This window comes from Choloepus didactylus, chromosome 20 (genome assembly GCF_015220235.1).
Source record: "Choloepus didactylus isolate mChoDid1 chromosome 20, mChoDid1.pri, whole genome shotgun sequence".
In the NCBI taxonomy this organism is placed as follows: domain Eukaryota; kingdom Metazoa; phylum Chordata; class Mammalia; order Pilosa; family Megalonychidae; genus Choloepus; species Choloepus didactylus.
In genome coordinates this window covers 33,368,664-33,381,665 of record NC_051326.1, presented here as the reverse complement: position 1 = coordinate 33,381,665, position 13,002 = coordinate 33,368,664, and the positions used below count along the sequence as shown (strand labels likewise).

At 44.1% G+C, this 13,002-nt stretch overlaps 1 protein-coding gene across 8 annotated transcripts in view; it reads left to right on the top strand.

The window, feature by feature from the left end:
* The first annotated feature begins 89 nt into the window (after window positions 1-89).
* The window catches only part of ZNF395 (zinc finger protein 395), a 47,005-nt gene continuing 34,092 nt past the window's right edge, over window positions 90-13,002 (top strand). For 4 of the 8 annotated variants that reach the window (XM_037812883.1, XM_037812876.1, XM_037812877.1 and 1 more), the window contains exon 1: window positions 6,560-6,736. The gene's annotated coding sequence lies outside the window, so the exon portion shown is untranslated. Of the gene's footprint in view, window positions 111-6,559; window positions 6,737-9,604; window positions 11,318-13,002 lie in introns of those variants that run through there. The other 4 variants (XM_037812880.1, XM_037812879.1, XM_037812878.1 and 1 more) reach the window with 3 other exon arrangements.

The following is a 13,002-nucleotide window of genomic DNA, read 5'->3' as shown; positions in this document are numbered from 1 at the left end:
GTTTTGAAGAATAAGGAAGAATGGAAAAATGCTAATGGGAGTCTAGTGAACAGAATAAAATATGGGTGAGGACTGACGAAGTTTCACTGCTTGGCACAAGTGAAACCCTGGTAAGTTCACTAGAGAAAAGGCCACCAATCCCTTCTCTGGGGAGGTAGGGATGATACTGCCATGGGAGGGAAAGCAAGACTGGAAGCCTTAAGAGCAATCACATGACAATAAACATGCTTCAGAAAAGAAATTACTACATGTTCATTGGAGCCCAAGACACTAAGGGGTGGCATGGGCTGGCATTCACAATGTGTACTTTTCCGCCAATTGCTCACTTCTCACTGGATGTTTTACCTTTGCTTGATCTCTCCTCTATCTCTCTTGGGAGCCCTCAATCTGTTTTTTCTAGTACCATTTGTTATCTAGGGCATCAGGTAAATTCAGGCTTTCTTCCAGGGTATAACCCTGACTTCTTTTCCTTTTAGGGTCTAAGGGTCCCTCTCCTTTTAAACCTTCTTTAATATATTGCTTGTCACTTAAAAGGCTTTGTGTCATCTCCCATATGATTGGGAAGAGCTGGCTACTTCAGCCCATTTTAAGGACTTCTATGAGAAGATTAATTTTACAGAGGTTATAATGTAGAAGGCTCTCTAACGGAGAAGGGCTATGGTTAGATTGGGAGCAACTCAAATAGTACTTTTTGAGTTCAGCAGTTTTTGAACTGGTATTTTCACCACCTGGTATTTCCCTCTAACTCTCAGTGTGCTTCAGTGGGAGAGGCATATCTAGATGGTCTTAAACTTGTGGCAGAAACATTTTCCGTGGCCTTCCACTCCTCCAGTCTCAGTTACTAGCACTTGCCTGGGGTGCACTGTAGGATGAAGACCATAGTTGGCCCACCCTCTAAATGTTACTGTCCTGGATTTTATCCTTCTTCCCTGAACAATGAGACAAATATAATTTTAATCCATATCTCTAACACAGTCAGTAGAAGGCAGTCAAGGTTGTTCCAGAATGGATCTCCTGTGTCATAGAAATCACAGAAGCATGAAAGGAAAAACCAGACATGCACATCAAGCCTGCTTGCGTGTACATGTGCTTTCATACCCAGAGTCACAGGGCCTTATGTTCCATGTTCCCCAAACCAGCTCAATTTTTCCTCTTTTGAATATCTTCAGTTGCTCAAATTTGCAGAAGTTCAGAGCTAGGAGAAAGTATGCACAGTTCTGGGTGTTTGTGCACGAGGGTGTATCTGTGATGATTTTCATACATGTTCAAGCTTGTTGCTTGAAAGTGTCTCTGTTCAGATCTAAACAGGCCACTTTGGGGATACACATAAGCTGTGAACAACCTACTTATAACCTATCAATCCTTTCCCTTCAATAAAATGCAAAGCTCACCTCCTTCAGGAAAGCCTTATAGATTGAGTAGATAAGAAAGAAGATGCCACTTGCCCCAGGCATTCCTGAAAGCCACTTTCTCTTTAAAATTCCTGAATCTCATGTCTTTTATAGAGAAAACAGAGTAGGTGTTGGGTCTGTTTTTGTCCACTAGGATACATTGTCATTTTATCAATCAAAAAAAAAAAAAGTATAAAGTAAGCTACAAAGACAAAATTAGATTATTCTTTTCAATTAAAACACACAGGTTAGTTTGAGGTTGTGTTATGGAAGCTGTGTTTAGAATTGTGTATCACAGAGATAGTAGAGGTCCCTAGCTAATGAATGAAAAGCAGAGTGACAAACAACTGTGCAGATGGTATCCTGATGTCCTACTTTAGGGGAGCTAAATTCTAGAGGGAGTTGTGGGGACCAAAGTAGTGAATAGCGACCTGGTTCAGGTAGTCTAACCAGACTCTCGATTCATGATTATTTGTTGAATGCCTACTAAATGCTAGCCACTGTTTTAGATGCTGGGGATACAGTAGTAAACAAAAACAAAGACCCTGTTGTTTTTGAATTTGTGACATCTGAGTGGATGGAGACAGACTGTCAAGCCAGGTAAAGGGCCAGTTGGGTAGTGCTATTTTAGACATGTTGCCTAGAGAATGTCTCTCTAATAGGGGTGTATTTGAGCAAGTACCTGAATCAAGTGATGGAGCTAGTCATGTGGATATCTGGAGGAAGATCATTCCAGCCCAAAGGAGCAGGCTGTGTAAAGCCTCTGAGGAGGAAGTGGGTCTGGGGAACAGTAAGGAGGTCAATGTGGCCGGAGCTGGGTGAGCCAGGGAAGAGTGGTGGAAGTTGGGGTCAGAGAGTTAATTGGGGGAAGATCATGTAGGGCCTTGTAGGAGTGAGTTGGGAAGCCATTGGAAGTTTTGAGCAGAAGAGTGATATAATCTGATTTAGGTTTTAAAGGATCATTAGGAGCCTATTGTGGAACTCCAGGTTAGAGAAATGGTGCTTGGACTAGGGAAATTGTGGTGTTAATGGTGGGACATAATCAGATTCCAGATATATTTCACAGAAAGAGCCAATAGGATTTTCTGATTAATTGGATATGCTTGTGCTATGTGAGAAAAAAGGAGAAGGCAAGGATGAATCCAAGTTTTTGTTTTTCTTTTTATCTTGAGCAACCAGAAGAACAGAATTGGCATTTACTGAGCCTGGGAGGAATAGACTTTGAGAGAAATCAGAAGTTTGTTTCTGTAAATGTTGCATTTGAGATCTGATTAGACATCCAAGTGGAGATGTCAAGTATGTAACAGGTCATACTGGAGTACAGGAAACCAGGTTATATATAAAATGAGGCTCTGATAGAGCATGAAGATTCAGTTCATTCCATAAGCCTTGTCCTGCTCTAAATAAGATGGTTAGGAAGTCTTCTACTGGTTAGGAAGGCTTCTACTGAGCATCCAAGGCATGATTTGAATGGGGAATTACTTGGACGATGGAGTGACTCTAGTATGTCCCCCAGGTCCAACAAGAATTCACTCATTGATAAATGTTTATTAAGTGCCTACTACATGCCAGGCATTTTGCCACGTGTTGGCTATACAATGGAGAATAAGACACACTCGTTGTCTTACAGAATGTTTAATCTTGTAGGGTGTTAGGATAAAAGAATGGAGATTTCAGTACAATATGATGGGTGTAAGTACAGACTACTATTGGACACAAAGGAAAGATACCTAATCTAGTCTTGGAGGCAAGAAAAAGCTTCCCAGAGAGTGCTATCTAAACTGACCACTGAAGGATGTGTAGGGATAGCTAAGTGAAGGGGTGAGAGGGTGTGATGGAGTGTGTTCTAGGCAGAGAAGAGAGCATGTGACAAGCAAAGAAAGAAAAGTCTATTCAGGGAAAAGAGAAGAATTCAGTTTAGCATGTCTTGAGTGCAAAGTGCAAGGGGATAGAGGCAGAGAGAGGCAAGTGGGAGCTGGAGAAATAATTAGGGCCCAAACCATGAAAGATTTAATGAGCAATACTGGGACTTTATTATAAAAGCTATGGGAAGATTTTGAGGAATCTCAAGCAGAAGAAAGAGGGAGGCTGGGGTAAAGAGTAGATTGGAGGGAGACAAGCCTGGAAGCAGTTACAAAGGGGTTGGTGATGGTAGCCTAAATTAAGGTAGTGGCACTGGGATCAAGAGAAAGAACTGATTCTTATTTCTGGGCCAGCCCAATCTCAGATTCTTGACTGCTCTAAAATGTCACCTATATATGTATCCTTATAACATGAGGCCTGGAAGAGGAAGGCAGGGCCTGGGTCTACTTTGCTTATTATCAGCTAATGGAAGATGCTCTCTGAGAAGCAAATTACTTTGATGGAAATGAAGTATAAGATGCTTACCTTTTAATAGGGGTATGGGAGGGAGCACGTTGAAGGGCAGTGCTAGGGTGAGACAGTCTCCAGGAAGGGCAAGCTCTAGCATGGAAGGGTTGGGACCCAGGATTCAAAACAGAAAATGTTATTGTCTTTATAAGTACATCTTGCTTTGTGTAAATGTGCTGTGTGGTGTGTATTCACAATAGGGCCTGCATTCTGTGTGAAGGCACTTGAGTGCTGGGTGTGTGTTTGGGAATGGATGTTTGTGACGGGAAGTTTTCTCCATGTTAATGGGCAGAACTCTGGAATGCACACTGTGCAAGTACCTGCCTGCAGTAATATGCATTCAACATATGCTATGAGAGAGCATATGCCCCTGCTCACAAGGCACAGCCTCAAACAGAACAAGCTCTGGGTTCTGTTCAAATTTTGAGACTCTTTTTTCAGTTTGCACACAGCAGGCATCATGTATTTGTCAAATGAATGTTTCAGTTTTATTGCAGTTCAATCATTTTAGGAAATATATAGGTTTGATTACAAGTTTGAACTAGATGTTTATTTAAGAAAAATAAATTCACAGTCAGGCACCATTATCCATTTACAAAATCTGGCAGTTCAAACACCGTAATGGAGTTTATATACTAGCTCAAGACCTACCTTGTGCAAGAAACTTTCATTAACTATTTCGTTTTGACAAACATTTACTCAACACCTCAGGCCCATAGGCAAGCCCTGGGCTGTGCTGCCTGAACTGATTTTCGTTTCCTCTGAGCCACCTTAGTTTGGGTGCTGCAATTAAGGCTTAATTATATGCTATCTCATATTGTTTCTTAATTGTTGCATGTGCAGTAGTCCACTTTCAATTCCTTGGGGGCAGGGACTAAATCATAAACTTTAGGATAGCTGAGGAATTTAACAGAGAAGTGAATATACAGAAGTGAGTAAACATCCACTATCTGAGGAAAAATGGAAACAAGAACATTAAACAATTTTATTTATGAATCAAATATAACAAAATAATATATAACAAAATACCTTAGTAAAAGGAAACATACATTGTAGTTAATTCACTGAAATATTTCTTTAATAATAAAATATAAAATTCAAATCTGCATTTTCATGTTAAGGGAAGGCTTTGTGTGTTAATGTTTTTGCTGTGATCCCCAGGATGTCTTTTCTGTTGTTCTTTATGCAAAACAGAAATGTTTCCTTGAGGATGTGGTTAAGTGATAGAACCAGTCTTCTGTGAATTATTCGAAAGGCATTATCCTATAGTATGGTTTCCCAACTAGCGGCACTGTTGACATTTTAGACCAGACACTTCTTTGTTGTGGGGAGGCTGTCCTGTGTATTGCAAGATGTTGAGCAGCATCCCTGGTTTATACTCACTAGATGCCAGTAGCACCTCCTCCCCAGTTGTGACAATCAAAAATGTCTTCAGACACGGCCAAATGTCCCCTGGGAGTGAAACTGCCCCCAGTTGAAAACCACTGTCCTACAGGAATTTTGTTTCTATTTAGGTAATTTTCTCATTTAAAAAAATGGAGATGGGGGAAGGGAAATAATATTTATTGCTATGAGGTGGGCATTATACCTATATTATTTTATTTCACCCTAGAGATAAAGCAGCTGAGGTTCAGTGAGATAAAAGAACTTCTATGAAGATCATAAAGTTACTTCGGCAGTTAAATGAAGATTTTAAGCCAGGCTTGCCTGACTCTAAACCCTTTAGTTCTTTCCAGCACACCTTCCACTGCCTCTCTGCAAGAAAAACAGCATACCTCAAATTGAAGGTGAACGACAAATTCAAAAGTTAAGTCCGAAAATATTTTAAGACCTTTTTTTGTAGGGAGGGGGGTTATTAAGTCTCTATTCGCTAAATTTACTTGAATATTAATATATATATATTCAATAGTCTCTACCGCTGAGACTCTGGTCTTATCTCTGAAAAACACAGAGCAACATAATGGACAACTTAAATTCTCCTTGTTACAAATTATAAAAAAGCCAGAGCCTGACGGAGTCACAAGGAACCAGAATTGTTTACAAAAAGGCTGAAGGCTAATAGTTAACTTTCTCCCATTTAATTCCAGAAACAGTAAATAACGTTTTACTTTACAACTACAAATGAGTGAAATCCAGTAAAATGTCATAAAATGAGGGAAGAAAACATTAAGTAAAAAAGAAAAATGGAAAGACTGCTTTTCAACTGCTCTCCCCCTCTCCCCTTTTCTCACCCGCTTTCGGCGGGTCCCTATCACCCCAGCCAGCTCCGCAGAGGCGCCCTGAGCTTTCTGGGCGCCTTTTCTTTCCCGCCCTGGGGCGAGCACGGCCTCTCTAGGAGAAGACTGTTCCAGAGCCAGGCCTGGAAGAACAACAGCAAGAAACTTTGGCTCCGTTCGCCGTTCGGGGGTGGGGGAGGAGGAAACACTCAAGTTTGGTTCGGGGGCTTCAACCGCGGATTCCGATTTGGGGGTAGGGATGGGGGTGGGGGGGGTCACACCTCGGTCAGGTTCAAGTGCGCATGTGTTCGAGGAGTCGCTCGAGCACTTATTGAGTGCCCACTGTCTACGAAAGGGCGGGGGAATGTGTCCCCGGCGAGAGGAGGCTGTGTGGGGAGGGCGCGGGGGCGCGCAGTCCGCGTGCGCGCGCGGTGCCTGTGGCTGAGGGGGGTGCGGGGGAAGGGCGGTGGGGGTGTGTGTCCCGAGTCTCGCTGCTCGCGCGCTCCTTCGCTCCCTTCCCGGGCGGGGAATCCGGGCCGGGTTGTGGCCGCGGCCGCGTACGTGAGCGCAGTGTCCCGGAGAGGGAGGGCAGGCCGGCCAGGTGGGCGCGAACCAAGCCTCGGCGGGCGGCCGGAGTGGAGCGGGGCCGCGGGCCGCGCCGGGTGGGCGGGCAGGGGCCGCAGCAGCTGCAGCTCCGAGACGTGCTGAGCCGTCGCAGCGGGAGCTGCCCGGCCCGCGTTGCGCTCGTGGCGAGGCGAGGTGAGCTGCGCGGAGACCTCGCGGCGCTGCAGCCGGGGACTAGGGTGGCCCGGGAACTTCCCACGCTCTGCACGCCCGCGGGTTCCGGGCCGGCAGCCTGGGGACCCGGGGAGGCTGGTGCCATTAGGGCAGCTGCCGGTCGGGGTGCGGGGGCGATGCGGCAGTGCCGCGCTGGGTGGGTGGGGGGGTGCCCGCCCGCTCTCTCGTGCGCCGCCTTGTTTATTTCGCCCGCTGTCGGCGCTCCCATCGGTTTCCCCCTCCCCAACTTTGAGCGGTTGTCCAGAGTCGCGTCTGTTGAGGAGACTGACTGGGTTAACCTGCCCCCTACCCGACCCTTTCCGGCTGGGCCTCCAGCCCAGCCCTCCCGGCGTCCCGCGCGTTCCTGCGCACTCCACCGAGCGAGCAAGAGCCGGGCCTGGGACAGGCGGCGCGACACACCCTCCACCTCGGGGGCCGTCCCTCACCCTTCTCTCTCCCCTTCTGTTCACCCTTCCTCTCCTCTGTTCCGCGCGGTTTAACCCTGCGTTGCCTCACCCGAGGCTCCTTGCCCTCCCTGGAGCTGGCACCGCAGTGACTGTGGGCATGTGAGTTGCCCGGGTAGGGGCCTGGATGGGGAGTTTGTGATGTGCAGTTTCAAAGGCAGCGGTTTCTTCTCTGCTTTGGAGTTCAAGGCTCAGCACCTTCACTTTACGATTGACTCAGAAATCTATAGAAGTTCACCTTTAAGGTGGTGAGAGGGTGCCATTGTCTCCTTGTTTTCTGGCAGCTGTGGCCAATTCCCAGTGACTTTGAAGCACTTCCACCAGGCATATGTGCCCATGATGCCAGGCTGCCAAGTGCAAGGGTCAGCTGCAGTCCACCACTGTTTTCTTTACACCCCTCTTTCTTGAAAAGTGTAAATGCTTCAGGTTGACTCAAAGCAGATGATCAACAGGTATTGAAGGCCGTCTTCACACACTCCTCAGGTGTTGTGTAAACAGAGGTTCCTGGTCTCAAGAAACATAGCTATTACGTTCAACTCCATAGGTACTTCTCAGGAGCTGCTGTGTTTTCAGCTCTATGCCAGGCTCTCTGGGAGATGGCAAGAGGCACACAAGAAATTGAAGCCCTCAGGAAGCCTGTTGACTTGGTGGAAGTGATTTGAGAACTCAAGTTCAAAATAATGTGCTATGGTTGTCTGAATTAGTGTAAATGCAGTCTGGGGGCTGTCAAATACAGGAATGAGTTGAAGGAAGTTTGAATACCTCACTGGCGAAGGCACAAAGACAAATGAGGAAGAAATAACAGGTTTGGAACTTTGCAAAGGGATTATCAGAGGGGCAGAGGTTCATACAGTTACCTCAGTAAGGGAGGCTAAAAAAGGTTTATGAGAGGATTCCCTCTTGGGAAAGACGGAAAGACTTGAACGTGTGAAACAATACCTCAAGACAGGGTGCAGTTAACTGTCAAAATGCGCTGTGTAGAAGTAGGTACTCTTAGAGTTCAGAGAAGGTAGCTGTGGGCAGGAGTTGTTAGGTCTGTATTTCTAGAGGATGTGACCCTTGATATAGGTCCTGGGGTGGGAATGAACCTGGCTTTCCTGAGAGACAGGGAATGACCTTGGCTAGACCAGGGAAGCGTCCTGGACAGCAGGAGATAAAGACTGAGAGGAACAATGGTTGAGATTGTGAAAGTCTTCAAAAGCCAGGCTGGGGGCTTGCACTTTACCCCATATGTACTGGGGAGACATTAAAGGTTTTTGAGCCAGGGAGTGATGTGACGGGGTGTTTAGAAGGGTTTTTAAAAGTTATGTTTGTTAGGAGACAGATGAGTCGGTAGGCTATTACAGTTGTGGAGTGCCCAGCACTCAGACTGGGATGATGAAATAATCTGTTGACAAGGGGAAGATGAAGGAAAGAGATGAATGGAAATTAATTCTTTGTGGAAATCGATTACACGCCAGGGCCTTGGAGCCGCTGTAGTTGGTAATGGGAGAAATTGGAAATGTGTGTTTTGGAGAGGAGTAATTGACACATTGCAGAGGATTTTCTTGTGTTTGCCAAGACATCCAAATATAGGTGTCCTCTGAACAACTGGAATTAAGATTGGTGGGAACCAGGGTTGTACAGATGTGACAGGGAAGCCATTCTTGAGGATATGCAGAATATATTCCTGGTGATAGGGAGGCTGCAGAGGATGCTGTTGAGTAGGATTGAGGTTCTGAATCAGCAAGTGTCTATTCTGTATTGCCATTCAAGTGATAAAGCCTGATCCTGAACCTGAAGTTGGGAATTGGGGCACTGAGGGTGGGACCACTTGTTCTTCTAAGTGGTAAATGTGTGATTTGAGGCTGGAGAGAAGTAGAATGGGATTTGCTAAAGATGTAAATTGTTGCATTTTGAAACAAGTTGAACAGACTCCCAGCTGGTTTGGCTTGCCAGTGAGATCTTCAGGCTAGTTCTGGTGCCCCATTCACCCGTTCATGGGGAGGGGTGGAGAGAGGCATGAAAATAATCTAAAGGAGCAGGAGGAAATTTCTGGCCTAGGGAATACTGTGTTTCCCAGGGCCAGGTCTGTCCCAACTTGTGCCAGTTGCTCTTTCCCAAGTATCTGGTCATCTGTAGACAGAGATTTTTTTCTGAGCACTGAATTCTGCCCTCTTGTTGCAAGGGTGATTTGCTGAACAAATTCCCCAAGCCTCCTCTTGCAACATCTGAGGGCTGGTGAATTTGAAGGATGTTTGCAACAAGTTGCAGAAAGAACCAAGAATGTATTTGCAGTTACTCAGCCTCCTTGTTTCTCTGAGGTGCAAAATTAGTGAACTAGCAGGTGAGACTGACTTGGGAGGAGAGAGGGTTGGGTCATATATTTTTTTCTTTGTAGGGAATATCTGACTGTCAAATAAATGGCATGCAGCAGTGGTTGAAGTGAATTATTCATTGTAGAGCAGTATTTTTGATCATGATCTACATTAAGAGATAACATTTAAATCATGACCTAGGACACACAATCAACTATGTAAAAAAAACTTTGTTTATGAGGTATTATGTGACTTTACTTGGTGCAGTCTCCTCTTATAATTTTATATTCTAGCCTATTTTTTCACTTAAAAATGCTTATTGTGTCCTACTAAATTGATTGAACATTCTCTAATGAATCATAACCCACAGTTTGAAAAACACAGTTACAGAGAATTTTTGCATTCAGTAAGTGTTTATTAAGCTGCTCGTGTGTAGAGTTACCCTTACTAGTGCCAAAGGTGGAAAACAGCAAAACTAAAAGATTGAGGTTTTACAGTCTGGTGAAGTCATGGGATATATCTATGATTAAGGAGCAAGGCAAGATGATTAAATGCCAGAATGAAAAGTAAGTACCCTTAGAGTTCAGAGAAGGAGGTGAGCAGTCTGTACTGGAGTGGCCTGGAAAAACATGTAGAATAGGGAAAGAAGACTAGGATGGACTGCTCGGGGTCTTTCATGGTGTTGTGTAGGAGAGGAGGTTTATCAGGAGCAAAGATTTGGAACTAGGAGTGTGCACCGTGTGCTTGTGTAACAGTGAAGAACAGGATTCCCATTAGGGAGTAGGGAGAAATCGGGTTGGAAAGGTGCATTAGTGTCAAATGGGTGGCCCATGACTATTTTAAGTCTGCAGGTGTGTTATAGTTTGGATGACACGAAGGTTTAAAAAAGATTGGGAACAATCCGAAAGCCTCTGAAGTTGGGGCTCTCTTAGAGAATCAGATCTCTAGAGCCTAGTGGTGCTGCCCTCTGTGGGCAGGAGACAGGCCTTGCATTCTCCAGTTTGTTCTGCGGTTGGTCTTAGTCCCAGTACTCCCTGTTGCCTCAAACCAGTCACTTTGCATTCCTTGCCTTGTCCGGAAGGCAGTTGGGTTTGTGACCTCAGTTTTCAAGAGACTTGATGCCAAGCTAAGGAATTTGGGATCTCTGTCATGAGCTCTGGTTGGCCATTGGAGGATGCAGGGTAGGAGTGTGACATTATGGAATCTGAGATACTGGCATGCAGTGGGTTTGTTTTAGGGAAGTCACCAACACTTTATGAGGAGCTGCTGGCTGGAATTTTGAAATATTTTTATGATGATTGTAATGGTGTTAATTAGCGAGGGCTTTGACCTGCAAATTTTCAGTGACCCTAGGATCTCTCAAGCCCTCCCGCTTTCCGCTTCTGGCTGGTGTGGTTAGGTAGTGGCTCCTGGCACGTATCCTCTGCGTACCATGTCTGGGTGATAACTTGGCGAGATGTGAGTCATGACCGTCAAGTGCTGTATGACTAGATCTCAGGAGCTTTGGTTCTGTGAGCCAGTAGTAAAGGAAGAGCAAGAAGAGGAGATAGTCTGTGGCATTTCTTCTCTTCTTTACCCTCAGGATGCCCCAGGGGTAGGCCTCCAGGATCCAGAGAAATTCATGCTGACCACAGAGTAACTGATTCAAGCCCAGGTGTTAATCCAAATGACCCTAAGAAAACGTGGCTGATTTTGGAAACAGCTGAAGTGAATACATTCGTGTCTCTGTGGGCTAGAAACAGTCTGGTTTACTCTGGAGAGTCCATAACCACCTGTGATTCAGTGTGTCTCGGGAGCTACAGGTGAGAGGGACTGAACAGTAGTCACTCTGCTTTTTACAGATTGGAATAAAAACCAATTATTTAAAAATATTGCTGTTGTTAAAAAAATTGACTAAAGAGACAATGATGGTTAAATGCAATACATGATGCTGCACTGGATCTAATAATGAGGAGAAAATGCTCCAAAGGACATTATTGAGACAATTGAAAAAATTGGAATATAGAGTGTATGCTTTATATCAATGTTAAATTTCCTGAATGTGATAACTGTACTTAATGTGGTTACATAAGTGAATATCCTTGTCCTTTGGAAAGATACATGGAAGTACTAAGTGGTAAAGGAATGTGATATATGCATCCTATTCTCAAATGTGTAGACGATAGATAGGATGATGTAACAAATGTGTCAACAAGTTAAAAGTTGATAGAATCTGAGTGTCTGTGTAGGGAGCATATTGGAATTCTCTGTATTATTTTTGCATTATTTTTGCAACTTTCCTGTAAGTTTGAAATTATTTCAAAATAGAAGTATAAAAAATATGCTTTTGTGACATTAAAAAATTGAAAATGAAATGCTTTTTTGCTTAAAAATGTGTGGCTGTAGGATGCAAAGGTAACTAAAAGTCAGCCTACAGTATGAAATTAAACCCATTTCCTGTCTTATATGATTGGTTGCTTGGTGGCTAGATCAGAGAAATGATGCAGCATCTATGGTACACTTTGCCTTTAATAAAATATTTTAACAGTTTCTTAAGAGATGATGGTCCATGTTATACATAAATGGTAAAATGTGGGCCAGATGATGGTGTTATTAATTTAACTGTTATATATTAAAAACTGTTAATTATTGGCAGTGAGTCAGCCTGGAAGGGGGTCTGAAAATGAATGTCATAGGATCTATTCTTGGCCTTGATCAACATTTTTCCAGTGTCGTGAATGAAAATACAGAAGCTGCGTTTATCACATTTGTTGATGGCATAGCGGTGGGAGGAATTGCGTTTTTAATAGATAAGTCAAGTTTGAAATCATCTGGGAAAAAGTCTCCAAGTAAAAACAAAAAAGAAATTCAGTAAGTGTAGATGTAGAGTCTGGATTTAGTTTTTAAAATTTGGATCATAATGTACTCAGTCTCTGACTGGAGTTGTTGACAGTCCACAGGGGGAGACCCCCAGGCACACCGAGGAGGGGCAAGTCATGGGAAAAAACAGTCTCGGGATTTTTCTATTGTTCATGAATTTAATGTGAGCCCTGAGTGGGATGAAGCTTTAAAGAAATCAAATCTAGTTCATAACTGAATTAGAAATCCAGCAGTCAAATCACAGGAGGAATGACCCCTTAATGGTCATGTGACATTGGCTCACTGGGGAGCCATGATTTAAAGGGACATGAGCAAGCAAAACTTTATCCACAGGAAGGAGACTAGGGTAACATTGGATTAGGAATGACTGGAGTACACTTGTGGGGTGGGTACATAATTGTGCCTTCAAGTATTTTCATGATTATAAGGTACAGGGAAGAAGACCAATGGATAGAAAATTGCTTTATCCTCTGTTGCTTCAGATTCCTCATCTGTAGAGTGATTACACTAACGTTATTGGACTTTAAGTTTTCCTTTAACCCTAAAGGCTGTGAGAGCAGATCTCAGTTCAATATGGTAAGGAATTTTGTCGCTGTCAGAACTGTCCTGTCCAACAGTGGAAGTATCT